The following is a 27,155-nucleotide window of genomic DNA, read 5'->3' as shown; positions in this document are numbered from 1 at the left end:
AATGACCTCCAGTTCCATTCATGTTGTTGCAAATGAAAGGATCTCATTCTTTTTGTATGACTGAACAGTGCTCCATTGTGTATATGTACCACATATTCTTTATCCATTCATCTGTTGATGGACACTTAGGTTGCTTCCAAATTTGGGCTATTGTGGGAATTTTATTAACTTGGTAAAAAGCATCAAACAAAATCAGCAAAAAGTGTCATACCTAAAAATGAAATATTAGAAACTTTTACAATAAGAAATAAGAAAAGGATGGCAGCTAGTACCGCTATAATGCAAAAATATAAATGTTATCAATATGGGAATGGATCACTAAAGTCAATTAAAACCATACTAGATGTATTACTTATCAATTGTTATGTAGTAAACTATCCCAAAAGTTAATGACATAAAACAGCAAATATTTATTATATTATAGTTTTATGGGTGAGGAATTTGTGAATGGCTAAGCTAGGTAGTGGGTGGTTTTGGCTCGTGGTCGCATGAGTTTGTAGTAAAGATGTTGGCTAGGGCTGCAGTTGGCTGAAGGCTTGACTGGGACTGAAGTCTTCTTCCCTTCCATGGCTGTTGGAGGGAGGCCTCCATTCCTCTTCAAGTGGGCACCTCCACAGAGCTGTTGAACGTTCATAACAGCTGACTTCCCCCAGGGAAGTAGAGAAAGAAGAGCAAAGAAGAAATCCCAGTGCCTTTCTTTTACCACCTAGTCTTTGAAGTTATGAGCTGTTCTACTTTGTTCTATTCATTAGAAGACAGTCATTAAGTTCAACTGACATTAAACAAAGGAGGAATTATGCTCCACCTCTTGCAAAAGGAAGTATAGAAGAATTTGTGGACAAATTTTAAAACCACCACATCAGGTAATACTGTGTAACTGTTAAAAATATATAATCAAGATTCATATGTATGGATATGAGACGACATACAAGACATTTAGTTTTTTAAAAAGCAAGATACTGCAACAGTACTTACTACATGACATCATTTCTATTAAATGCTTGCATGCGAACATCTGAAAATGGACTTAAAAATTTCTTTAGACTTGTACTTTATAAATACATAAATATGAACCTACAAGAGTATCCAAAGAGTTATGAGTCATTATCTCTGTTTACTGGGCATCGAGGGTAGGATAATCAATGATGTTCTTAATTTTATCGGCACTACTGATTTTTTGTTTTACATTGAGAAAGGTATTCATGTATTACTTATTGATATGGTTTGGATCTGTGTCCCCACCAAATCTCGGGTCAAATTGTAATCAATCCCCAGTGTTGGAGGTGTCTCATAAATGGTTTAGCATCATCTCCCTCTTGGTACTGTATAGTGTGATAGAGTTCTCACAAGATCTGGTTGTTTAAAAGTATGTAGCACCTCCCCCATCTCTAGCTCCTGCTCCAGCCATCTAAGATGAGCCTGCTTCCCCTTTGCCTTCCACCATGATTGTAAGTTTCCCGAGGCCTCTCTGAAAGCAGAAGCCACTATGCTTCCTTTACAGCCCGCAGAACCATGAGCCAATTAAATCTCTTGTCTTTATAAACCACCCAGTCTCAGGTATTTCTTTGCAAGAATGGAATAACACTCTCATATAATTAAAAACATAGATATGTATTAACTCACGTATGTGAACACAAAAATGGAGCGCAGAATATTCAGTGGAAAAGAATGGTAAATATGCATATGTAAAAATTGAGTAAATGTGATCGTACCCTGAGACATAGGTATAATCACAAAGCTTGAAGGCCACTCTCAGGACCATCGTGAATTCACATATTTCTTCCCAGGTGCATCTTTCCCTTTTTTGTCACCTTCTTTAAACTGCTGGTTATCTAAAATGCTAGTTGGATAATGAGAGTAGATTTCTTAAGCAGAGTTCTCTAGCAAAGCTTCCTTTACCAGCTTCAGTATGGACAGTATGTAGTTTCAGAACTACAAGTAGGCTACCCTGAGACTATATGTAGTGAGCAACTGACCAGCACCTTGAAGATGAGAGGTCAGTAAAATCCAGGTACCAAACCCAATAATAAGCTTATTGTCAGTCTGAGTCAGAAAGAAAGACTTCCATCCTTAGGTTCTCACCTTCTAAGCCTGGAGATTGTGATGTAGTTAGGAATTTTCCTGTTTATAAAAAGGGACTGAATTCTTCTAGAAAAGCAACTCTATCAATAGGGAATGCTTTGAACTACAAGGACCAGAACACCTGGCAAACACTGGCTTGAAAAATAAGGATTATTTTTTCTCAACTGACAAGTTGGGAATCCACAGCTATGTGTCACTGGCCAGAACTGAGTTGCACGGCAACCCCTATTGCATAGATGGCTGGGAAAACTAGTTTCTGGCTGTTCCAGCTGCCCCAGTGAAGTCAGGGAGAGGGGTTTTAGGTTAGCAGCTAGCACTGTCTGCTACAAAACCCACTTCATTCATTTTCTCTTTACCTAGAAGTCAAGTCTTTCTCACATTTCTCCCAAGCCTTTCAACAAGAAGTTCTCCAGAAGATGCATCATTGTCTCACTCCGGGTTGGAACCATACTTCCAGATGTCTGCAGTCACCTGCTTTATTTTAATACCCGTTTGTGATATCTGGTCTCTGTTATAATACATTCTGCATTCCAAAAAAAAAAAAAAAAAATCAGGTGCCTTCTGTATACTCTGCACATTATGTAAATTTGTTCGCTTGTATTTTAATGTCCTTTACATGGAAAAATATGATAATAGTGGTTTGAACAGTGGCCTCTCAAATATATGTCCACCTCCTCACCCCTAGAACCAGTGAATGTGACCTTATTTAGAAAACAGAGTCTTTGCTGATGTAATTATTTCAAGGATCTTGATATTTCAATCACACTAGATTATCCAAATGAGACCAAAATCTCATAACAAATGAGATTTGTCAAATGTCCTTATAAGAGCCAGGCAGAAGAGAAGACTGGCACAGAGAAGATTGTCATATTAAGACGGAGGCAAAGATTGTAGTTAGGTGGCCACAAGCCAAAGAATATCTGGGGCCACTAGAAGCTGAAAGATGCAAAGAAAGATCCTCCCCTAGAGCCTTCAGAGGTAGTGTAGCCCTCTGACAGCTTCATTTTAGACTCTGGCCTCCAGAACTTTGAGAGAATACACTTCTGTCATTTAGATTCACCAAATTTGTGATAATTTTTTATTCCAGTTCTAGGAACTAATAAAATGATCATTGCATTTTTGTTGTTATTGCATATGAAATTAACGAATTCCAAAAATTTTTTGTATAGAACTCAGAGAACAATTCAAACAAGGTAGAGTTGTCCATGTGTAGGTTTAGAGCCCAAATCAGACAGTTTTTGCATCAAAATGCAGCCTGACTCTTGTTTTAAGTCCATGATACACCCCAACTTATCAAAAAAAAAAAAATAGCTTTCCCTCACTAATTGCCCAAACTGTGGATTCAGTCCAGCTAATTTCTCACTTATTGATCCAGGACAAATTTATCAGGCTGAGTTCCAAATTCAGACCAATTCCTCTTTTCCCTGTGCCTTTCTTAGTAAATTTTAATGACAGCAATCCCAGCTCCCCCTGAAAATTTAACTCCTTACCAAGTATGGTGACCCAAAAAGATCTGAACAAATTAAATGTCCTATTTCCAGCCTCTGCCTATCCAAGATCCTAGTGTCTTATGACCAGTTTTTATTGCAGATTGGAAATCTAATAGTCATCTGTTTTTTAACACAAATTTAAGGTTATTCCCATGATATCATAGTCACATTCTGATATGCATTATTGGGTGAGAAAGAGGGAGAGTCTCAGATGACACCTTCAATGATTGATAGTCACATAGAAGTATGTCAGTGGTGTGATTATCTGTCATACATATCACAGAAGAAAAAGGGGCAGGGCAATACAGAAAATTACTATACTTGAATGAAAAAAAATATGCATGGATTTGGGAGTTGTCTAGGCCTGAGCTTAAACTCTGGTTTCTCTATTATTTGTGTTACCTCCTTTAGGAGTTTCCTTAATTTTGCTGAGACCTAGTTTCTTCATCTATAAAATGGAGTTGATTATATCTACCTTGTAGGGTTGAAGAGGATTAAATGGGATGGCTCATGTAAGTAATCAGATACGATGACTGGCACACAACAAGCTTCAACAATTACTAGTTTCCTTCTCTGAATCTCATCTCCTCTGTTTTTGTCTTTCTATAGCCTTCCCCAGTCCCCCAACCTTAAAAGTATGTGACTCCATTAGTGGGCTTAAGCTTCCTGTAATTCCTGATTTAAGACCAGCAACATTGGGACATATGTAATACCCACATCAAAGCTCTCTTACGAATCTCATGGCTTAAAAACCGTGGTCCACCCAGAACCAGGTCCTATGGCTGCAATTCTTCTGGACTGCCAAGTTGATCCAGAATCTGGTACCTGTGGAACACTCACTATCCCCACAGGGTTGCTTGCCCGCAGGAGTTCTCTTGCCACTTTCCCTTCAAAGCATTCCAAGCCTCACCCTTCCCCAAACTCTAGAACTGGTAGGGACTTGACTTAATTACTGCCAGCCCTCTTCCCTGAGGCTAGGAGCAAGAGTGCATAGACTAATTCTCTTGATAATCGTTCTCTTCCTATCCATCCCTAAATTATTGGTCACCACCTAGATCGCCTCATTTACCCCCCTCTCTTATCCGAGTGAATACTAGTACTGAGAGTTTATAGATCCAATTATTTGACAAATTGAATAGTACTAGACATGGTTTTAGGAGCTGCGGACACTGCTGTAAACAAAACAAAAGAGCCTGTGCTCTCGTGTTCATATTACACTACTTGGAAAGATGGAAGATAGATAAAGAGTCAAAACAATAAGGCAAATAGATGAAAGGTTCCTTGAGGAAAATAAATAGGGAATACAATGGATAGGGGAGGTAATGCTTGAAGCAAGACCTGAGTGAAGGGAAGTAGCTGGCTTTGCCAAAGTCTGATGTCTGAGCCTTCCTTACAGAAGTTAGAGTTCCCCTGGTCGGCAGGTCAAGGTCTGTCTTACCTAACCAGGTAATTTTTCCAGAACTTTCGTTTACTTCTGGTGAGCCATTCTTTGTGTGGCCAAGGCTCTCAATATCCCCTCCCACTTCCAAGTCTTAGAGGTTACAGCATATTTTCAGCAGTTCTTATACTTAGAACAGATCTACTAAAACGTAGATCCTCAAGATTCTTCATTCACTAATCCATTCATTCAAACAGTGATTGAATATCCACAGTATTATAAGCAACATAATAGGTGATGTGAGATACAAAGATAAGTAAGAAATGAACCTTGCCTTCAAGAAAATTGCACTGAAAGTTGACTGCCATTGCAGGTTGCATTGGAAAGTGGGGCAGAGATAATGTTGGAAAGGTTAGCATTGGCTAAAGTGTGTGTGTGAGCTTAGCAGGTCGGGACTTCCAACCAAGCTAAGGAAATTGAAATGAGAGCCACTAGGGGCTTAATTCACAATAAATGATGGTCAGATAGGACAGTAGTAAAACAGAATAGGTGAGAGTTAGCAAGGATCTGAATGAAGTCAGAGGTAGTGGGGATGGCAAAGAAGGGACAGATACGAAAGTTTTAAAGAAGTAAAATATATGGATATTCTTAAATATCTGACAATCTAATGAGGAAGACATTGCTGTACGTTTTTACTTGCCCTTGACTGAACATAATTTGAAGTTGCTGGAGAAAAGAGTTTGATAATACAGTGTGACACAGAGATGGAATGATAGATGAGAAGATGAGATTGGGTCATGTTGGGCAGGGATAGGAGATGTGTGGCCTTGGGCTTTTGCCCTCAGATACCAAAGTCATGGCAGCAATCCCCAATCAATCACAACATGCCTTCTCATTGAATTCAGATGTAGCTTTAGATCCTTTTTCAACACAAAGCTCCAGGCAGAAAGGACAAAATCCATCAGGGCTGGTGCACTAATTAAAACCTACTTGCCAGTTTTGGTGCTAGGCTTAGAATACCCTAAGACAAAGTTTGATCATTATTCAACAGGAAGCCACAGATGGCTTTTGAGGGGGAAGACTGAAGAATAGAGGACATTATATTTGGTAGAAATGTGAAAATTAAGCTGAAGGAGCAAGCAACTAGAGGCAGGCAGATGGGTCAGAACATTACTTCATGGACTTTGATGGCTGGAAACATTAGCAAAGCAGACAAGAATGTGATTACAGGTGTGTTATAGTTTGAATGTGTCTCCTTCAAAATTTAGCTGTTGCCCAGGTGATAGTATTCAGAGGTGGGGTCCTTAAGAGGTGATTAGGCCAGGAGGGCTCCTCTCTTATTTATGGGATTAAGGCCCTTATGCTAGTATTATATTAACTTGCCCTTTTGCCTTCTGTCATGTGAGGACACAGAAAGAAGACCGTCACCAGACACCAGATGCTGGGACCTAGATCTTGTGCTTCCAAGCCTCCAGGCCTATATGAAATAAATGCGTTTTCTATAACCTACCCAGTCTGTAGCATTCGGTTATAGCAGCGATAACAGACTTAGACAAGGTGGCTCTGGATTTTCCTTCCAATGAGCATGTCTAACTCAACGTGCCTGCAGTTCAGAATCAGAGCATTTCAGTGTAATGAACTTCTCTTTAACTGCCAAGTCAAGACGATCTTGTGTTTTTGTTCTTATTTTAATTTTACTTATTTTTAGGCATGAAGTCTCACTCTGTTGCCCAGGCTAGAATGCAATGGTGTAATCACAGCCCATTGCAGCCTCCAACTCCTGGGCTCAAGCAATCCTCCTGCCTCAGCCTCCTGAGTAGCTGGGACTACAGGCATAGCTACTCAGGGTAGCACCACCAAGCCTGGCTAATTGTTTTGTTCTTATTTTTTTTGTAGAAATGAGGTCTTACTATGCTGCCCAAGCTAGTCTCCAACTCCTGGCCTCCAGTGATCCTCCCACTGCAGTCTCTCAACTGCAATTACAAGCCTGAGTCACTGAGCCCAGCAAGATAACCTTGTTTAAGAGGAAACCCACAGCAGAGAGGTCATCCCTAGGAGTACAATGGGTTCTATACCAGAAATCTGGAGGCATTGACTCCAGTTGTGACTCAAAGATGAATTATTCACCTTATTCGTGCCTATTTCCTAATTTGGAAAATAGGAGTGTTGAAATGTTCTCTAAATGCCCCACTAGATTCTAATTGTCTCTGATTTTTTAAGTGTCACTGAAACACTGCAGTGGGAGTGGCCATTGGCCATAATCAAGAGAAGTAAACACCTTTAGTAATGAAGTAAAACCCCTAAAGATGAATAGACACTGAAGGTTCTGATAATTATTTTACATTTAACAATTCCAATTCAGCTCAAAACATCTGGCCATGAACTGAGAATTTTGCTAAGATCCCAAAATATCTGGGGTTATTCCAGGGCATTGAAATAATAATTTATATTCTTCATAAACAGGCTGTCCTTAGAGCGTGCCATGCATCTCCTTACTTCACTGAAGTCAGGAAGTGTTTGCCATTGGGACTTCCAACCTGATAAATGATGAGGCCTTAAACAATTTTCCAACTCTTTGGGAGCTTGCAAAGCAGCCTGTGTTTCATCCTTGCTCCATCACGACAACCAAATCAGCACCATATGGTGGATGAGATCCAGATTATAGAACAGAGGGTCTGCCTTCAAGGACATCTGGAAGTCCTTTAACACATGGACCCTAAGTGACTTGAATGGATCATTTATAGTTGGTCTTGGGTTGTGTGCTGAAGATACCATTGCAGTACTTTGTCTGGTATGCCACAGGCCCATTTAGTTAATAAGAGGCCTTTCATACCCAAATAATACTTTCATTTTATTATCATTTCTATTTCTTGGAGAGTTTGGCTTTTTCTAGAATGCATGATGTTTATGGGGTAAATGGCTCTGAACGCCAAAAACTCAGGACCAAATGGTGCCAAGTATCTATGGTTGCAATAGCCCAACAAAGAACTGGGCATTGGTTCCATGGTATCTAGAATCATTGATAATTATTGGGATTTACTACCTTAAGGAAAGATTGAATTAGGGAGTACCTAAAAAGGGCCTGGGCATCAGGAAATATAATTTAGTGCTCAAGGTTTTGTAAAAATCAGAACCTGGTACATTGACTTGATGAGCATTATCTTTCTTTGGTATGGCCCACTTTACTTTGCTTTCCAAAATTTTAAAGAGCACCTGATATTTTAGTGACACATTGGCCAATGCGTCATTAAATATCCATGAGGACATCTTTCATACATGTGTGCACACACACAGACCAAAATTCATAACTATTATAAAAATAAAGACTAACAAGCAACATTTGTCCAGAACACAAGAAAACTCACCACTGCCAGAACTTAAAAAATTAATGTAACTGTTAGTTACCTTCTTTCAGTGTATATCACTTCTGTGCTGAAAGCACAGCAAAAAATAAATTAAAGCAGATGAAAAATATTTATTAATTACAGCAGTATGTTGAATAACGGCCTCCAAAGCATCAGGTCCTAATCAACTGGAGCCTGTAAATGTTACCTTCTATGGAAAAAGGGTCTTTGCAGATGTGATTATGTTGAGAATCTTGAGATTCCAAAATTATCCTGGATTATCTGGATGCAGTCACAGGTGTTCTTACACAGGGGGAGGCAAGATGGGGATCTGCCACAGAAGAATAAAAGAAAATACTGTGACCACAGAGGCAGGGATTAGAGAGTGACACAGCCACACACCAAGAAGTGCTGGCAGCCACCAAAAGCTGAAAAGGCCTGGAACAGATTGTACTCTGGAGCCTCCCTAGGGAGCACCCCCCTACTTGAGGCCACCTTGATTTTTATCCCTGTGAAATGGATTTCAGACTTCTGGCCTCCAGAAATGTGAGAGAATACATTTCTGTCGTTTTAAGTCAGTAAGTTTGTGGAAATTTGTGATAACAGCCCTAGGAAACTAATATAGGTAGAGAAGAAGGTTAGCATCTAATGAGAAGTTGTTGTAAGTTGAGGTATTATTCCTCTGGGGGCATGCAAACGCTTCCCAAGAGGTATGTAGCCAAGGAGAATTTAAGTGACTCAAATTGCAGATTTCCCAATGTCCTTGGACTCCTTCCTGAAATGAAGCTGCCTAAAAATGAACCATGGCAGAGGTGTCAGGTGTTTTCTTTTATCACTGCTCCTTTTAGTGTCACTTTCTCTCACTTTATAAAAGAAAGATATGTCTCTCATTCATCCCAAATCTCATTGTGCTGCAGTACCCCAGGGTGTAAAATGTCTCGAGGGCAGATCATTCAAAAGGTTGGTGTCTGCAAAACTTCTTTTAATCAAGGCCCCAGAAACTCATGCAGGGTTTTGAGTCATTCTCATGCTATAATATTTCTATTAAAGTCAAAGCAGGGTATTGTGAACTATGTCGAGATATCTGAATTCAGACATACTCTATAGATTGGGGCAGCAGGAGATATGGCGATTGCTGTTTAACGACTTCACCTTTTCTATCCTCTAACAATTTCAATGCATACATCACTCCTTAGGGAATCTGGTGAAAGCAAAGAAAAGAAATTGTCAGGATGACATACGAAAGGCAGTGGAATCTTACTTTTAACAAAGCCACAAACTCAGGGCAAGGATCCATGCCTTACCTCTGTCTGTCTGCCATAATATTAGGGTAGTCAGAATTTGCATATACACACACGCCCACATCAGGGAGAATACCAACCTACCACAAGCACATCCCTTCTGCATGGCTACCCTTCTCCGGAAAAACAAAGAGCTTAGTGAGGGCACATTTTGTATCATTTCAAGGAAAAAGAAGCGAAAACACTCAAGATTTATTTCAAAAGATCAATGTTACCACTTTGAGTATAAGAGTAGATTAGAAGTAAAATACAATTTTATATTTTCTTGATTTTTGAGTAAATCCTTGTGTAAATACTTAGGCTTACAAGAGAAATAACTGCATTCACTTCAGAGAGTAGGTCATGAGCTACTATAAATCTATATTTACTTTTTACTTGGTGAAGAGTCTCCTGCTGACTGCTTTTCACCGTCTGCTTGTTCATCCACTTTGACCATGTACTTCTCAGATTTGTATTTGTTTCACTGGCATATTACATAGCACTTTACAGCAACCGCAAATATGTCAGTTGTAAGCTCCCCATTTACTAGCTTACTAGTGACCCCAAATCTTCTCTTCTTTATTTGCATATTATTTCCACAAGCACAGTAATCTTGCACATGAAAAAGAGACTATCTATTAATGTATGTATATAAAGACAAAAATGTTCCAGTATGCAATGTAAATGATGTATCTAATGATGCCCTAATGTTTAGAAAATGCCTTTATTTAATTTGAATTACTCACTCCTTCTCAAATTTTAAATGTTATTCTAATTCTGTGAAATTATTTTCAAGCATAAAATAAAATTATGTGTATATATATATACATGTATATGTACATACATCATATATTGTATATTATATAAAATTTATATATGCATATTATATAAAATTTGTATATGTATATTATATATAATTTGTATATATTACATATATAAATTCTCAAGTGTCTGGCTATTATTTGTAAAGGCATTTTGAGATGATAGAGAAAATTAAACTTTGAGATGAATAAATAAGTAGTTGTTCACTGGCTTCTGGAGGAAATAATAAAGGTATGATTTCAATTTTTGTAGGGATGTTCAAACTGAGCTCCATCTAATTTTAGCTCTTTTAAAAGGTGCCCATAAATGAAAAACAAGTAAAATTAGTATCATTTCAATAACCTCAGTAAAGGCTTCTTGGTGTACCTCCCTGAAATTAAGAAGGTGAATGGCAAAGGACTGGGTTAACAAATTGTTCTAAATCAGAAAATTTTACTTTTTATGGTTAACAATTATTTACCAAATTTGCAACATGTTTATATTGTGTAATCAATTACTTTCTCACTATGATGATAACTTAATATTTGAAGCCTTGTAGTCAAATGAAAAGAAATAATTTAAATATATGTTTTGTAGAGAGGTATGACAAGACAACTGATAAAATCTTCATTTATAAAAATATATTATACTACTCTGACTCCCAGTTTCCAATTGGCATGCAGGGGGTATGGAAATTGTCGCTTTATTCTAAAAATAGGTAAAAACTGAACAAACAGAAAAATTGATAACTTTTCTTAGATTCATCAGAGTGAGATCACAGAGCTTGCCCCAAAGTTGGAAAAAAACAGGAGGATGCAAAGAATCACAGCTCACCAGAGAAGAAACCCACAAGCAGAAATCTGCTCCAGAAAAAGTGCCTAGATAGGAAAACTTATACTGTAATTGAAGAAAATCTGAAGGTTCAGTATGGACAAGTGTGAGAGTTTAAGAATCCAGAGGACCCAGTCATGAAGAAGCCCACACACTTCTGTGATTATTACCTACAAGAATTCATTGAATTGAACTGAATTCATTGAATTCAATGAACCGATTCAATTCATTGACATAAACAATCACAAAAAATCTCTTGGTGCTTCTATCGGGGGAGGGTAAAAGAAACCATTTTGAAATACGCCAGAGAATTCTGTTCTTAACAAGGTCTACGCCTAGGAGAAACTAGCTGTAGCGTAACCTTCTGGGTTTTATCAGAGGCTAACTGACCTAGAGGAGTGGAAATACCCCATGTCAGGCCACTCTAGCCATTCTGTCCCATGTGGGAAGGGAGGGAAGACTAAGAGGCACTTGTGAAGTTCACAATCCAGAAGCACAGGCTTACTCAACACTGAGACCTAACCATGGGACTACAGAACGCTCTCCCTCTCTCACACAGTGTATCATCTTCGGCCATCAAAACAAATGACAAGGCATACTAAAAGGCAAAAACAAACAAACAAAAACAAAAAACAAACCACACACAGTTTGAAGACACACAGCAAGCATCAAAATCAGACACAGATATATCAGGGATGTTGGAATTATCAAACCTGGAACTTAAAACAAATATGATTCATATGTTAAGCATTATATTGGAGAAAGCAGACAGCATTCAAGAAAAAAAAATGAACAAAACTGCATCACCATTTGCATTAGCAGCACTGAAAATTCAATATGTAATGAAAATTTTAAAAGTTTAAATGAAATATAAATCTAACAAAACATAATCAGAAGCTATAGGAGGAAAGTTATAAAAATTCTGATGAAAGAAATTAAAGAACTAAATAAATGGAGATATAGTCTGCATTCACATATCTCAATATTATCAAAATGTCAATTCTTCCCAATTTGATCTACAGATTCAATTTAATCCCAATCAAAATTCTAGAAAGTTATTTTTGTGGGAATTAACAATCTGATTCTAAGATTTATGTTACAGGGCAAAAGATCCAGAATAAATGCAGTACTGGCAGAGAAGAAAACAAAGTTGGAGGACTGACCCTATCAGCCTTCAAGACTTACTATAAAGCTACAGTAATCAAAATAGTGTGATATTGGTGAAAGAGTAGACAAATATAGAGCTCAGAAATAGACCCACATAAATATAGTTAGCTGATCTTTGACAAAAGAGTAAAAGTAATCAATGGAACAAAGACAAACTTTTTAACAAATAGTGCAGGAATAACTGGACATCTACATGCAAAAAAATGAATCTGAACAGAGGTCTTATAACCTTAACAAAAATTAGCTTAGAAAGACATCATAGACCTAAATGTAAAATGAAACAGTATAAAACTAGAAGATAACACAGAAGAAATCTACGTAACATGGATTTGATAATGACTTTCTATATACAATACCAATGGCACAATCCATGAAAGAAACAATAAGCTAGACTTCATTAAAATTAAAAACTTTTGTTCTGCAAAAAGCATTTTTAATAGAATTGAATGTCAAGTCACAAACTGTGATAAAATATTTGCAAAAGACATACCTCATAAAGGACTATTATCCAAAATATACAAATAACTCTTAAAAGTCAGTAATAATAAAATAAGCAATATGAATTTTAAAATGAATGAAAGATCTGAACAGACACGTCACTGAAGAAGACATACAGATGCTAAACAGATTTAAAAACAAAATGCTCAACACTGTGTGCCATCAGGGAATTGCAAATTAAGACAACAATGAGATATCACCACACACCAGTTAGAATGGCCAAATCCAAAACACTGACAACATTAAATGTTTATGAAGACGTGGGAAACCAGAAACTCTCGTTCATTACTTATAGAAATGCAAAACTGTACAGTCACTTTGGAAGACAGCTTGGTAGTTTTGTACAAAACAAAATATGCATTTACCATATGATTTCACAATCTTGTTCCTTAGCATTTACCCAAATGGGTTGAAAATTATGTCTGCACAAAATCCTGCACATGGATGTTTACAGAAGCTTTCTTCATAATTTCTGAAACTTGCAGCAATAAAATGTCCTTAAGTGGCCGGGCTTGGTGGTTCACGCCTATAATCCCAGAACTTTGGGAGGCCAAGGCTGGTGGATCATAAGGTCAGGAGCTCAAGACCAGCCTGGCTGACATAGTGAAACCCCGTCTCTACTAAAAATACAAAAAATTAGCCGGGCATGGTGGCAGGTGCCTGTAATTCCAGCTGCTCGGGGGACTGAGGCAGGAGAGTCGCCTGAACCCGGGAGACAGAGGTTGTAGTGAGTCAAGATCGTGCCACTGCACTCCAGCCTGGGCAACAGTGTGAGACTCCGTCTCAAAAAAAAGAAAAAAAAAGTCCTTAAGTGAATAGATAAACTGGTACATCCAGACAATGAAATATTATTCAGCACTAAAAATAAGTGAGCTACCAAGCCATGAGAAGACATGGAGGAGCCTTAAAGGTATATTACTAAGTGAAAGAAGCCAATCTGAGGTCTAAGTGCTGTACAATTTCAACTATATGATATTCCAGTAAAAGCAAAACCATGAAGATAGTATAAAATTAGTAGTTTCCAGAGGGTAGGAGGAGGGAGGTATGAATAGGAAGGGCACAAAGGATTTTTGAGACAGTGAAACTCTTCTGCATGGTCTATAATGGTGGATGTATGTCATCACACGTTTTTCAAAATCCATAGGATGTACAACACCAAGAGCGAACCCTAATGTAAACTATGGACTTTGGATGATGAGATATCAGTGTAGGTTCGTCAACTGTAACAACTATTCTGCTCTGGTGTTTATGTTGGTAGTGGAGGAGGTTGTGCCTGTGTTGGGGCAGGAAGTATAATGTGCTTCTGCTCAGTTTTCCCATGCACCTAAAACTGCTCTAAAAAATAGTCTATTAAAAAATTAACCCAAAATAACAACAGAAAGCCTGCTAGGGTATTAATTGGCTTTGTACCAAATCTCTGGATCCTTTGCAGTCCATAAACATGGTACATCTAATCATTTTTTTTAGGCCTTTCATTTTCCTTTATAATCTTAATATACATTCTAATATATAAGGTCATGAACATCATTCATTCAGTTGGCTCGTAAATATTTTATCTTTGGACGCTACTGTAATGAAACTTTGTTTCAGTTTCTAATAGTTAATTACTGGTATAGAGATATACAGTTGATTCCTGTATTTTTGACTTGCTGTAACTGTGCTAAACTTTTTATTAATTCTTGTAATATTCTTTTGTGGATTTTTATATACAACAACAAGACATTTACAAATAAAGACAGTTTTACTTCCTTCCACTCTGAATACCATTTATTTATTTCCTCTTGCCTTGTTGCATTGAATAGAACTTCACAATTTTGAATAGGTGTGGGGAGAGGGGACATCCCTGCCTTGTTCCTATAGAAAACATTGAGCTTTCATCACTGAGTACCATCTTAGTTTCTCAGGTTGAGAAAGCTTTCTCTTTTAATAATTTACTGATGGCTTTCATTAAAAATAAGCGTTGAATTTTGTCAAATATTTTTTTCTGCATCTATTGACATAATCATGTGGCTTATTTTGCTTGTTTACTATGTTGAAATATATTGATTGACTATCAGATGTTAAATCAACCCTTTATGACCAGGATAAACACATCTTGGTCATGGTGTACTATTTTTTATGTATTATTGAACTTGATTTGCTGAAACTTTGGTAAGAATTTTTAATCTAATTTTATAAAAGATATAGGTCTGTAGTTTTATTTCATTGTAATCCTCTTTTGATTTGTATATCAGAGTAGTATAAGCCCTTATAGAATTAGTTAGGAATTTTTCCCTTCTGTATTTTCTGAATGTTTGTGTGAAATTGGTACTATTTTCTTTCTTAAATGTTTATGTAACTCACCAGACAAGTCATCCGGAACTGAAGGTTGTTTGTGGGAAGTTTTGTTTTATTCTACATTAAATTTATTTTGTTTATATAGAGCTTTCTAACTTTTCTTTTTTTTGGTGGTGGTGTTGTTTCGAAACAGGATCTTACTCCGTCTCCCAGGCTGGAGTTCAGTGGCACGATCATGGCTCGTTGCAGCCTCAACTTCCTGGACTCAATTGATCCTCCTGGCTCAGCCTTTTGAGTAGCTGGGGTTGCAGATGTGTACTAACACACTCAGCTAATTTCATTTATTTTTTGTAGAGACAGTGTCTCACTATGTTGCCCAGGCTGGTCTCGAACTCCTGGGCTCAAGCGATCAATCTGCCTGAGCCTCCCAAAGCGCTGGGATTACAGGAGTAACCTACCACACCTGGACTTGCTTTTCTATTTCTTTTTGAGTAAGTTTTGGTAATTTGTAGATTTCAAGGACTCTGAATAAAGCATCTTATCACATAGAACAGAAAAACAAAAGACAGCAGGACCAACTGTTATTATTATGTTCCAAATAAAATTATTTTTTTGAAAATACACTTCTTACGTTTTCAGTTTTCTCCCCATTACTTCATGGCATATGTTATTTGATCTCATTAAGAACTGAGGTCCAGAACCTCCCCCACTTCAGTTCACTCTTTGAGCCCAGCCCTGATTCTTTTTCCTTCTGCATCCCATTATTATTTCAGCCACTCTCAGCAATATCTTCAACTCCCTTGTGCTGTGATTCTCTTCCATCGGCCCTGTGAAATCCACGCACCATGGATCAACTTAACTTTTCACTTTCTCTGCTCTTACTTCCAGGCTGCTAAATAACAGTGAAGGAAATTATACAACCTCATGAAACAGTATGACCTCAAATCCATGATTTCTGCCTTCTCTTGAGTTTTCAGCAATCTGTGACAATTTGTCTGTTTTTCTTTCATCAAATCTACCTCTTGGCTGGGCACGGTGGCTCACACCTGTAACCTCAGCTACTCAGGAGGCTGAGACAGGAGAATCTCTTGAGACCTGGAGGCGGAGGTTGTGGTGAGCCCAGATCATGCTATTGCACTCCAACCTGGCCACCAAGAGCAAAACTCCACCTAAAAAAAACAACAACAGTCTAACTCTTGTTTTTCAGTGTGACTATTTCAAACTCACTGAAAATCTGTACATTATCATATCCCTTCTTCTTTTCAACAGACAACTGGCCTACTATTTTATGGTAAAATAGAATTCACAAGACAGAAGGAAATGCTTTCTCCTTTGCTGCCACCTCAAGCTTCCCAGTGTTTCTAAAGGTCACGTTCACCTTCCTAATCAGGACGATGGAAGAAGCATCTCTCTTCCTGCATAAAACTAATCCCTCCCCTTATGATCTAGATCCTATTTTCAACAGCTCCTCCAGGGATTTAATTTCATGAATGATCTACTTTCTCACCTGAGATTTCAACACTGTTCTATACTGGGGTTTTCCCATTAGCATTTAAAGGTGCTTAATTCTCTCCCTGCACCCTCTGCCCCAAATTATTTTTCTTTTTATGTCTCTCATCCTATCTCATTCTCACCTCACACCCTCTTCACAAACACACACTCATGGGAAGAGTCGCTTGCAGTAGCTCCACACAGCCAGGAGAGCTCAGCACTCCGAAGTTTGGCAGGCTCATTTCCACTGAAACCCCCCGATTCACCACTGCCAATGGACTTCTTGTGGCAAAATCCAGTGGATACTTTTGTATCATACTCAACAAAGGGCATCAGAAAGATTAAATTGATGAAAACGTTGAATCAGACAACTGGCACCCCTAGAAGCTGGAGTCCCCGAATTAGTATTAAACCAAGTGAAATTCTGAGCAAAAGCTATAAAACGGGAAAAAGGAGAGTCCCTTTAAATTCATAAACTTTAAAATGAACAGATACTTGATGTGATAGGTATGCAAATTACCCTGATTTGATCATTATACATTGTATACATGTAGCAAAATATCATACCCTACTCCATAAATATGTACAATTATTAGGTGTCAGTTAAAAAAATAAAAACAGAAAATATTAACAGAGAAGTTAGTTGATATGAATCTTTACAAACAAAATGGCTTGTATTGAAATGAATAAAGGAAAAATTGCTTGAATGTTTGGAAAAACTGACAAAACACTGAAGTGAAAAGCTGTAATTAAACTCTCTAAGTCATTGTAAGATTAACTAGTGCCCTTAAAAAGTTTACAAAAGATATGAGTTATATAATTAGTAAGTATTAGTAGGGAGACGGCTAGATTCAGCTTTTTTATTGCTTTAATTGGCACTATTCATCATATTTTAGACCAAATAAAGTAAATAAAAGTTAAAGATGTTATTTATTTTTAACAAAGCTTGAAATTGTTTCATTATAAACTAGGAAGAATGAAAATCAATTACCTAAGCATACAACACAGGAAATTTACAAAAAGGAAACAGGTAAGTATTAGAGAGTACTAATAAAGACAATGGAAAAATGTAATGCACTAGAAATAAAAGATGGATTGATTAATAAATCCAAGAGCTGATTTACTGACCACAAAATGGACAGAGCTCTAAGTCAGCTTAACTTCAAAACAAAAAATAATCATAAATGAGAAAGGGCATGTAACCACAGATGTAAAAGAAAATTTTAATATAAACACTATGTACAAATCTACTAATGAAATGAGTATTTGCCAGTATTTCAATGAAATGAGTATTCTCCAGCAAAAACTAAGGTTCCAAAGTTGACACAAGGTTGAAAACAGAAATAGCTGCCCAAAGAGTCGTTAATGATTTTAAGGAACCCTAAATAAACCTGGACTCAGGAATTTTACTAGTGAGTCCTAGCTAATATCAAGAGACAGATAATTCATATGGCATTGTAATTGCTCCAAAACGAGTAAATGGACAGAGAATTGGCAGAATCCTGATAACAGAATCTGAAAAACATTGCCTTAAAAACAAAACAAACAAACAAACAAAAAACTTAGACCAACATTTAGTTATGAATATACAAGAAAACTGGTAAGGAAAATATTAGCAAAACAAACCTAACCACATATTAAATAAATCACATAGTCTTAGACAAGGTAGTATAAAGAAAATCAATCGATCAATCACATACATTGAAGACAGCACAATAGTCTTTCGCCAGAATTGTGAAAATGGATCAGTCCTTTTTAAAAACTACGAACATAATTAATTATATCGATGAATCTAATAAGATTTTCTAAAGCATATGCAGTTTTCCCTTTTCCATGATTTTACTTTTCTCTGTTTCAGTTACTCACAGTCCAAATATATGAAGTGGAAAATTTCGGAAACAAGCAATTCATAAGTTTTAAATTCTGTGCTGTTCTAAGTAGCATGATGAAATTTCTTGCTATCCAGTCTATTCCACACAGGGGATGAATCATCCCTTTGTCCAGTATATCCAAGTGTATTAGATTGTTTCACTCTGCTCTAAAGAGCTACCTGAGATTGGGTAATCTATTAAAAAAAAAAAAAAAAAAAAAAAAAAAAACAGAGGTTTCATTGACTCACAGTTCCACTTGGCTGTGGAGGCCTCAGGAAACTTACAATCATGGCTGAAGGTGAAGGGAAAGCAAGGCACACATCACATGGTGGCAGGAGAGAGGTGAGGGGGAAGTGCCACATACTTTTAAACCATCAGATCTCATGAGAACTCACTCACTATCATAGGAACAGCAAGAGAGAAATCCACCCCTCGTGATTCAATCACCTCCCACCAGTTACCTCCTCTGGATTACAGTTTGAGATGAGATTTTGGTGGGAAAACAGAGTTAAACCATATCACCATGTGAGGGGAAGTATAGTACAGTAAGATATTTTGAAAGAGAGAGAGACAAGATTCACAGAACTTTTATTACAGTATAATAGTTCTACTCTATTATTAGTTATTATTAATAATCTCTTACTGTGTCTAATTTTAAATTAAACTTTATCATAGGTATGAAGGTATTAAAAAAAAATGTAATACATATAGAGTCCAGTACCATCCTCAGTTTCAGACCAGAGGTCTCAGAAACTATTCACTGTGGGTAAGCAAAGATAGTCATTTTCTTAGATGTTAAAAAAAGTTTCTAAATAAAAAAGTTGCTGTTAACTTCTTTAAAATCATGGGTTTTTGTAAAATAAGAATAAAATATATTAAATTAATGTGAAAACATATATCTATCTGAAACCAACAGCAAAGATCATTCTTTTTTGTTTTGTTTTGTTTTGTTTTGTTTGAGATGGAGTGTCGCTGTGTCGCCAGGCTGGAATGCAACGGCGCAATCTCAGCTCACTGCAACCTCTGCCTTCCGGGTTCAAGCAATTCTCCTGCCTCAGCCTCACGAGTAGCTGGGACTACAGGCGTGCACCACCACACCCAGCTAATTTTTGTATTTTTAGTAGAGACGGGGTTTCACCACATTGGCCAGACTGCTCTCGAACTTCTGACCTCAGGTGATCCACCCATCTCAGCCTCCCAAAGATCATTCTTAACCCTGCAAGTCTAGAGACCTTCTTATTAAAATCAGAAGCTGGGCATAGTGGCTCACACGTGTAATCTCAGCAGCCCCAGAAACTGAGGCAGAAGGATCACTTGAGAACAAAAGTTAGAGACCAGCCTGAGCAACATAGTAAGACTCCATTTCTAAAAAAAAAAAAAGAAAAATATTTAATTAGCCAGGCACGGAAGTGCATTCCCGTAGTCCCAGCTGCTCAGGGGGCTGAGATAGGAGAATCACTTGAGCCCAGGAGTTTAAGGCTGCAGGAAGCTATGATCACACTACTGTACTCCAGTCTGAATGACAGTGTGAGACCCCATTTCCAAAAAACTAAAAAGAGAAAATCAGGAATGACATGAGTATCAGCACTGCTGTTACTAAATTTGGAAGTCCTTGCAAACACAATCAGAAAGGAAATGGTGTGTGTGTAAATATGTGTGTATACGTGTATATACACACACATATACACACATATATACATATATATACACAATAACACCAAAACCAGGAAACACCAATAGATACATATATATGTATATACAATATATACATATATATGTGTGTATATATGTTGGAATTATGCAATAATATTATCATTCACAAATGATATGCTTTAATTTCTGAAAATCTGAAAAATCCAAATGAGAAATTATTGAAAATAATAAATGATTTTTGTTTGATCACTTAGAATATGCAAAAATAACTTAGAATATGCAAAAATCTTATAAATATGATTTTTATAAATAAAAATATGTAAAAAACATTTTACATATCAATAATGACTGGTACACCATTCAAGATTCCTTTGGTTGCAAATAACTGAAATGATTCTGAATTAAATTAGGCAAAGTAGAATTTATTGGAAGGATAATTAGCAGCCCATGTGACCTTGGGTCCTTTGTTCCCATGAGCTGTCAGGGAAGATCAGGAACAGCTAGTAGCTAGGCCTCAGGTCTTCTAGAGCCAAGGCCTGAACACTGTCTGATGGTCTCCCCCATTACTCCCTTTTATCTGTGCAGCAGCTTCAGTGTCTTTCATTGTAACTTGGGTTCTTCCAACTGGTTTGAAATATGTCATTCCCCAGCTCCCGGCTCTTTCTACTACCAGAAGGGAACGTATTCTCTAGGTCCCAAGGTTAAAGATACGGGGAAATTCACTGGCTCTCCTTGCTTGGATGGGAGTCCCAACTTTTAACCAATTAAATGGAGGGTGAGGTCTATTAGAACATGACAGCTCCTAATGAACCACATAGCTAGAATGGAGCAGAGCATCCCCCAGATGGGAAATGGGAACCAACAACAACAACAACAACAAAAAATGATAAAAAGAAAAGATCAGTCTCAAAATATTAATGAACATATTTAATCACCTAAAAATAAATGAAAGAAATATTCAGAAATTTCTAAAGATACGGGAAAGTCTTTCCTGAAGGAAATAAAAGACTAACCAAGAAAAAACAATACCTTTTCTTTACCCAAAATAAAACCTTTTATTTAAAAGATTTCTTTAAAAGATTTCCCTATTAGATATTAAAATATATTTTTAACTACAAAAAGGATGATACCAATGTAGAAATAGATTAATAAAACAATATAGAAAGTCCAGATACGACAAAAATACATATAAATATTTACATAGGAAAAAGAGGATATTGCCAATTTTAGGCTAAAAAGGTTTCAGAACAACCGATAAGCATTGGGGAAAATACAAGCCTAACGATAACACCAAAACTAGGAAACACCAATAGATTTCGTTGCATAAAATAAAACTATTTTGTGGGTCAATTTTAAAAATTCAAAATTAAGTTATAACACACTCAGATGATCAACGTGTTTAATATTAATGCTCTTAAAAAGGCTGGATAGCAAGCAGGATAAGAACCAAATTGCTTCAGCAAAGTTTTAGCTCTTAAATTTATAAACCATGTACCTTTCAACAAACTTCTTATGCTGCCTTCATTTCTTCCTCCAAAACTAAAGGAAATAACAATCGTACCTACTTTATAAGAAGTCGTAAGCCTTAAAACAAAGATAATATGAGTAAAAGCTTAGAATGCTTTCTGGCACAGAATAAATGCCAAACAAATCCTTACTCACTATAAAATATCAGCCATTAATATAGAAAGGGCCCTTAAAACTTGATAACAAAAAGTTAAATATCCCAATAAAAATAGAGAAAAGACATGAGCTAGTAGTTCCCATGAATTACTAACTAGTAAAGCAATATTAAAGAATGAAGATGTAATGGTATATTCAACCCAATAAGTAATAAAAAATTAAAAATAAAAATAACAATAAAATGATATTTTTCAATTTGAAGCATATAAAACATTTATATAAGAGAAAGAAGCAATAGTAAGTGCTTCTTTGGAGGTTAATTTGTCAGAATACACTTTATAAAACTTAAAAGTTTGCCTGGTCCTTAATTTAGGAAATCCACTTTAAATACTTCATACAAATGAAAAACGAAACTCATGCACACAGTTTTAGCTGTGAGAATTCATAACAACACTGTTCATGACACAAGAAATTCCATTAATTGCACTGTCCAAAAAACATCAGAGGACCTTTGGAAGTGAAATACTATGCTGCCCTCACAAATAAGGCTGTGGAAATACATTTATTGTGTGGGAAGATTTTCAAATATATTATAAATCTTAAAATGCAGATTAGGAAATGATAGCAGAATGATCTTTGTAAACAAACACACATACATACACCGGAGCAGAGACGTAGGTGGCAAGATACAAACCAAGCCATCTGGTTGCATAAAATTACAGGTATTATTTATTTGTTCTCTTGGTCAATTTGTATTTTTATTTGGTGACTGTGTACTGCTTTTGTGCATAAGGTCAAAAAAAAAAAAAAAAGCCATGGGAGGTGGGAGGTGGCAGCTAGGAAACAGAACTCCAGAACTCAAAGAAATAATTTCTATGAGGAGCTTAGCTAATGTGACCAAGGCACATTTTAAAGAACAAGCTGAAGGGAATGTAGGGGGCCCCCCATTCACCAGACCACACAGAGAGTTCAAATATTAAGAATCCCAATTAATAAGCATTGCTGCCCCAATAAAACCTACAGCCACAGACACCAAGACTCCTTGCTGCGTGGCAGAGCAGTGTATGTATCAGCCTTGGACTCAGGAACTGACTCAATGCATTCTCCCCTCCCTATGTCCTACAGTTGCTCACAATGTATCCCTCACCAACTTCCATTTTTTCCCAGTTTGGGAAAGAGTATTGCTTTCTTTCTAATTTTATTCTGATGTTCATTTTCCTTATGTGTTCATTTGAACTCTAAGTTGGGGTAGGTGGGAGGCTGGAGGATAGAGAATTCCAACAGAGTTCCCTAAGAAATGCTATTCCAGTTTAACTGACATTTTATGATACCAACCATTACTTGTAGTTATTTAATTTCACAGATTGGACTCCTCAAACTTGTTTAAAGATTTAAGTCAATAAATAAAGATTGCTATCATCCTTTTAATGTTAAATGTTTCTCCATAGAAGCAAGAGGTCTTCAGATATGTATGGGAAATGTCAGTAATCATATTTCCAAGAGGGGAAAAAGGAGTTAAACATGACTTCAAGATTTCCTCCTGTCAAGGCAGCAAGGTGGTATCAGTAACACATAGAGAGATTGGAAGTGAAAACTAGATTGTGAAAAAAGACGAATTTAGTTCAGTTGAAGAGAGTGAAGTGGTGGGACTTCTGCATGGATTTATAAGAAAATCAGTTGGAAATGCAAATGGGAACAAAAGAGAAGGACCAAAACCTTCCACGGAGTTGAGTTTATATTCTGTATAAATGCATAGAAGTTTATAAAACCCTCAAAACAATGCACAGGAGAAAAGACCTAGAAGTAAAAGTTGAGCACCGAAGAAGTCCAGGTCTGGGTATTAAAGGAGAAAGAAGATTCAGAGGCGAGAGGTAACATGGTCAGAGAAGAGAAAGGTAGACTGAAACAGTGCCCTAGATTTACAATTGTTAGTGGAGAATACACAAGTTAATGTTCTCTGGTCAAATCTGTAAGTGAAACAGTGGGTTAACTTAGTTAAGAAACCTTATTTACTGCAGGTCTTTATAGAGCCTTTGATACATAGATTTGCCTTGTGGGACTTTAGAGTATGTTATGACATTTCCCAAACTTACACAACCAGAGGCCGCTTATCTAGAGTTACCCCTACTTACTTCTCATAGAAGGAGCACCAGTGTTCCTAGATACTTAAGAGTCTGGGAAACACTGACGTAAAGGTATGGCAACAAAAGGAGGAAAGAATCTTAAGAAGTTATGAATGATTATCATATAATCATACACAAGAATGCATGGCTTAATTACTCAATGACATAGAAGTCTCTTTGCTATCCAAATGCAGCCAGAGTTCTTTGAAAGATTTGGCTCTCCTAATAGTTCAATATCTAAAAGTTATGTCTACAATAAGAATTTGAGCCTTAAAAATATTATTTGAGGGTGTGTTGGAGCAAAACTTATCATAACATGATATAATAAATGAAGTTCTCCTTTAACCTTCCTAGAGAAAGCCCATTGTGGCCAAGTCATCTAGTGGTTCCTGGAATATAATAATCACATTTGTATGATGTGTTGCTGTTCCTGTGCCCTTTTTATGCAGAGGACAAGATAAAAAGAAAATTTTTAAAAAGGAAGGAGAAAAACTAGGAGGAAGGAAGAATGAGAGGAAGAGAAAAGGGAAGGAGAGATGGAAAGGAAGGAAAACTAGATCTCTTTTCTGAGTGTGGCCTGCCTCCAGAGAATAATTTATCCTCATTTGAGCCTTTGTGCGTTTTATAAAATCAATTGAAGAGCTGGAAACACTAGCTAAAGCTGAAAATATCAAAATACCTTGCTTTCACAGTTGTTTATTCTTAGATGCCACTTAATTCTGATACCAGAAGAAAACATAGAGGGAGGTGAGCTCAGCTGATTATAGAGTCTCATCTCACCTCCAGAGCCAAAAGCTCGAGGGTTTTTCCTCCCTGCTGAAATTTGCCTCGCAAATAATTTGAAAAGAATACATTTCTCAGCACAGATAACTTAGGAAGTCCCCATTGTGGTCATGACTGGCAGAGTGCATTGATCTGAGGTAGGATATTGGCTGTCAAACTGCCACCAAGGCAAGCAGAGAACTACAGTCTGTCTTTGATATGGAAATCCAAAGGCTGAGACTCCTGCTGAATGGGCTTATACAACCTCTGCCTCAGACAAAGCGTAGAAGCAGCATCAATGAAACCCTATTCTTGTTAGTGGAAGCAGCTTGGAATCCCGCTTCCTGTTAGCCAGATCCTTTTGATTCTACTGACATCTATGGGCTATGACTTAGCTTTGCTGTTTTCTTTTCTTTGCTTACTTAACTGTTCCAGTTCTCATATTTTTTAAAGGTTTTTTAATGTATTCACTTAAAAGACAGTAGTAAACCTACTGTCTGTTCAAACATGGTGCTCCAAGGGCTGCCTGCCTTCCTGCCCCCTAGAGATAATGAGGAGAAAAACATTCTCCTATCAAAAGGCACTGCCCCCTATCCTCCAGTACAACCCAGGTTTAGGCACTTCCTGCATTGGTTTTTCCATGAGAATCTCATTCTCCACCCAGCTTTGCTTCAGACACATAAAGGGAAGTAGTTTATATGTATAAAGTATTACTGTCATGCAGAAAGTATGTCATTTTGGAATATACTATTATCAGTATATCATATATTACCTACTTATTATCCAAGGTTTACTTAGTGCTCATTTTATCATCAATAGAATAGTTCAGATGGGCAAGTTATTTTGTGGGGGGCAACTGCCACAACTCTTGAAGTAAATCTGGAGAATTTTTCCAAATTTTGACAGAGGTTAATTCTCCTCTAAATTTTCCATTTTGAAGCATATGGCCGTTTCATTATCTCATCTCTTTTAATCCCAATTCCACCATCTCTGTTTCTTTTTTTATATTTTGTTCCCACTGGCTATATTTTTAACAATTTGTCTCAATCCATTTTTTGTTCCCACTGATTCAATTTGTAACATTTGTCTCCAATCAGCTTCACCCATTTTGTTACCTTCTTCATTCTTTGTTCTCCCTTGCTCCATTTGTAACAAGGTCTCCTCTCAATTTCACCAACTCATTATCAACTCAGACTCCACATGTATTAGTCTATTGTCACACTGTGAGTAAAGACATATCTGAGAATGGGTAATTTATAAAGTAAAGAGGTTTAATTGACTCACAGTTCAGCATGGCTGAAGGAAGCCTCAGGAAACTTATGATCATAGCAGAAGGGGAAGCAAACATGTCCTTCTTCACATGGCAGCAGGAAGGATAAGGATGAGAGTCAAATGAAGGGGGAAGCCCCTTCTGAAGCCATCAGATCTTGTGAGAACTTACTCACTATCACAAGAATAGCATGGGGGAAACCACCTTCATGTTTCAATTACCTCTCATCAGATCACTCCCATGACATGTGGGGATTATGGGCACTACAATTCAAGATGCGATTTGGGTAGGGACATAGCCAAACCATATTATTCCACCCCTGACCCTCCCAAATCTCATGTCCTCACATTTCAAAACATAATCATGCCCTTCCAAGAATCCCCCAAAGTTTCAAGTCATTCCAGCATTAACCTAAAAGTCCAAGTCCAAACTCTAATCTGAGACAAGACTCTTCAACCTATGAGCCTGTGAAATCAAAAGCAAGTTAGCTACTTTCTAGATACAATGGGGGTACGGGCATTAAGTAAATACACCCATTCCAAATAAAACAAATTGGCCAAAACAAGGCACTACAGGTGCCCATGCAAGTCTGAAACCCAGTAGGGTAGTCATTAAACCTTAAAGTTCAAAAGCAATCGCCTTTGATTCCATGTCTCACATCCAGGGCACGCTGATGCAAGCAAGAAGTGGGTTCCCATGGCCTGGGGACCTCTGTTCTTGTGGCTTTTCAGGGTACAGCTGCACTCCTGGCTGCTTTCATACGCTAGCATTAAGTATCTGCAGCTTTTTCAGGTGCATGGTGCAAGCTGTCAGTGGATCTACCATTCTGGTGTCTGGAGGATGGTGGCCCTCTTCTCACAGCTCCACCAGGCAGTGCCCCCGTGGGGACTGTATGTGAGGGCTACTACTCACATTTCCCTTCCACACAGCCCTAGCAGAGGATCTCCATGAGGGCTTTGACTTTGCAGCAGACTTCTGCCTGGACATTCAGGCGTTTCTATACATGCCCTGAAATCTAGGCGGAGGTTCCCAAACCTCAGTTCTTGACTTCTGTGCACCTGCAGGCCCAACACCACATGTAAGCCACCAAGGTTTGAGGCCTGAACCCTCTGAAGCAATGGCCTGAGCTATACATTATCTACTTTTAGCCATGGCTGGAACTCAAGCAGCTGGGATGCAGGGCACCATGCCCCAAGGCTGTGTAGAGCAGGGGG

General features: G+C 37.5%; 1 long non-coding RNA gene across 5 annotated transcripts in view; it reads right to left on the bottom strand.

Moving 5' to 3' along the window:
• LOC102129505 (uncharacterized) overlaps positions 1–27,155 on the bottom strand; it is a 324,484-nt gene that overhangs the window by 177,949 nt on the left and 119,380 nt on the right. Inside the window, exons 4-5 of one of the 5 annotated variants that reach the window (XR_010582292.2) lie at positions 9,395–9,495; positions 8,503–8,625 (exon numbers count right to left, since the gene is read on the bottom strand). The exons of 3 other annotated variants lie outside the window; for them this stretch is intronic. This is a non-coding gene — a long non-coding RNA (uncharacterized lncRNA). Of the gene's footprint in view, positions 1–8,488; positions 8,626–9,394; positions 9,496–27,155 lie in introns of those variants that run through there. One more of the 5 variants, XR_012425297.1, reaches the window with a different exon arrangement.

The sequence above is a fragment of the Macaca fascicularis genome, chromosome 16, assembly GCF_037993035.2.
Source record: "Macaca fascicularis isolate 582-1 chromosome 16, T2T-MFA8v1.1".
Lineage (NCBI taxonomy): Eukaryota > Metazoa > Chordata > Mammalia > Primates > Cercopithecidae > Macaca > Macaca fascicularis.
Note: the sequence above shows the minus strand (reverse complement) of the source record. Positions and strands in the feature narration are given on the sequence as shown.